Source organism: Tupaia chinensis, unplaced genomic scaffold, assembly GCF_000334495.1.
Source record: "Tupaia chinensis unplaced genomic scaffold, TupChi_1.0 Scaffold000622_1, whole genome shotgun sequence".
Classification (NCBI taxonomy): Eukaryota; Metazoa; Chordata; class Mammalia; order Scandentia; family Tupaiidae; genus Tupaia; species Tupaia belangeri.
The window spans coordinates 7,720,481-7,723,284 of NW_006160142.1; positions in this window are offsets into that span (position 1 = coordinate 7,720,481).

Genomic DNA, 2,804 nt, shown 5'->3' on the forward strand with positions numbered 1-2,804 from the left:
GCATGTGTGAACTCAGGAACACCAAAAATTGCCAGGAACTACCAGATGGTAGGATGAGGCAAGGGCCTTTCCGCTACAGCCTTTAGATGCCTTGATTTTAGATTTCTAGCGTCCAGAATTGTGAGAGAATGTTTTTCTAGTTTGTTAAGCCCCCAGTTTATGATACTTTGCTTTGGTAGTCCTTGGACACTAATACAGGGACCACAGATGGACACTGGAACCTGATTTAAGGGTGGCAGAGCATGAAGACATGAGAAAGAGGTAGTGCAGGAGTGGTCCCAGAGGTAGGGAAGAACCCTGTGAGTGCTAGGTATAGAGTGGCACAAGCCTGGTTGGATTAGGAGAGCTGGGGTATGGTGAGGATGGTTTAGAGATGAGATCCTAAAGGTACTTAAACTAGCTGAGGAGCACATCTGTGCCAGGTGCAGATATGTGGCAGCCTCTGTTGTTCAGGGGCTGGCAGTAGGTAGGATGGTTCTGAGCTCTTTCCACATCTCTAATCTTTGTCTTCTCCCTTCTAGTCACCAAACTCACACTGTCTCCCCTTCTTTGTAAAGGATAAACCAATGGCCCCAAGTCTAAGCTGCTGCCTTTTTCATGTCGCTTCACACCCACTGCCTCCATTTCCTCACCACTCACCATCCAATACTTCATTTCTTGCCTTCCTCTCTGGAATGACCTTTAACTTATTAAATCGAGCTCCTTTTCGTTTCTCCCCATTTTCCTTGACCTCACTGCATCTCTGGAGCGTTAACGTTTCTGGTCTTCTCTGCTTCATTGAAAGTTTCTCTTCCTATGACTTCTCTTACTCCACTTCTTAAATTATTATACATCTCAGTCTCCCAAGGGATCATTCTTTCTGCTGTTGCATAATGTACACTAGAGGATTTTTATTGATTTAACTATGACTTTTATGATTCCCTCACTGCTACCTTTTCTCCCTCAAGTACTCTATATAACTATTTGTTAAATAAACTAATTATTAATTCATTCAATAAATAGTAACCTCACCAATATTCTTTCTTTGCATCTGACCTCCATCAGGTCTAATCTAATTTTGGTTAAAGATACTGAGCATTAGTCCCAACCCATTTCTAGAATTCCTCTTGTTTTATTCAAAATGTTTCCTTAAAGAGTTAATTGCAAAAAATTTGGAAAATCTAGTGACAAAAAATGAGAAAAAAAATCCAATATTACCCTTCTTCTCTCTTTTTTATTACCTTAAGGGTTTTTTATTTTTATAAGCATAATTACAAGCAAATGTTTTGTATATAGATGTATATCTATAATACTAATGTCTTTTGCTTTTAAGCTAAATAGTATAAGCATTTTATGTTATTACTAATATTTATAAATATAAGGGGACTTCAAAAATTTCATGGATGATAGGACCAGAAGTTAGTGTAATGGTTACGTCGCTGGACTCCCATGTAGTGGGCGGTTTGAGTCCTAGACCCGGTGGCTTAAACTCGCACCGGCATGTGTGCATGTGTGCCCAAGATCCTGAGAGGAGAATGGAGGAGAAGGGATTGCAGCATGGCCATCCCCCCTGGGGGGTGATTTCTCGCTTTCTGTCTCTCTGTCTTTCTGGTGAGTGCACAGGCCCTATAGCAAAATCCTCTCAAAAAAAAAAAAAAAAGATTTCATTAATGATGGAAGTAAAATATGAGTTTATTTTGGTGCAAAATTTTGAAATCAAGCATAGTTTTTTCACTATATACATTTTTCATAAACTTTTTAAAGATCCCTCATATGCCTTTTTAATAATAAATAATTATTTATTTATTTAATTCCATTTGTTATTATTATTTAACTTGACCAGACAGACAGAGAGAGAAAGGGAACGTGAGAAAGCAAGCCACCAGGTCAGGGACTTGAAACGTGGTTGGCCATGTGGGAATCCAGTGCCTTTAGCCACCATACCACCTGCTGACCCAAGACCCCTCACATTTCTTATGACTGTGTAGTACTCTGTTGAAAGGTTATGTTATTTTCCCCCTTAACAATTTTCCATATGCATGTTGTTTTTCTGCTTGCATATTACAGGTAATGCTGCAGTCAGTGTCTTTGCATACATAGCTTTTTCCTAGTCTATTTTTATTTTTTAAATGAGAAATATTTCAAAGTAGACTTTCTAGATCTGGCATGCAAACATTTAAAACCATAATAGGGATTGTCAAATTGCTTGTAACAGGGCTGTGCCTACCTGCATATCAGCATCCTGTGAGTACCTGTTTTACCACAGCCTTGCTAATATGCCTACTTAATTTTTCTACTTTTCATATACTAGATTTCTTTTTCTTTCTTTTTTTAAATAATTATTTATTTACTTTTATTTATTTATTCAGTCATTCGTTTGTTTTAATTTGATCAGAGAGAGAGAGAGAGAGAGAGAGAGAGAGAAATAAAAAGCAAGCCCCCAGGTCCGGGACTTGAACCATGGTCTGCCATGTGGGAGTGTCCAGTGCCTTAACCACCATGCCTCCTGCTGGTCCCTAGATTTCTTTTTCTTACAAGAACATTAATGTGTGTCAGTGAAAGAGACTGACAATATAGATATTTTTGTGATGCGTGCATTTTTTTCTCTTTAAATTTATTTATTTTTTTACATTAATTCACTATACATCGTTACAGTATACAAATGAATTTTCCATCCAAAATACACTGTATATTGGCTCAATCAAGCCCATCAACATACATGTTATCAGCAAATAATTTTCCATTTCTTATGTCTTGTATACTTTGCCTTTTGTTTTGCCATCCTTGATTCCCCATCCCCCACCCTCTGCCATGTCCCATCCTCC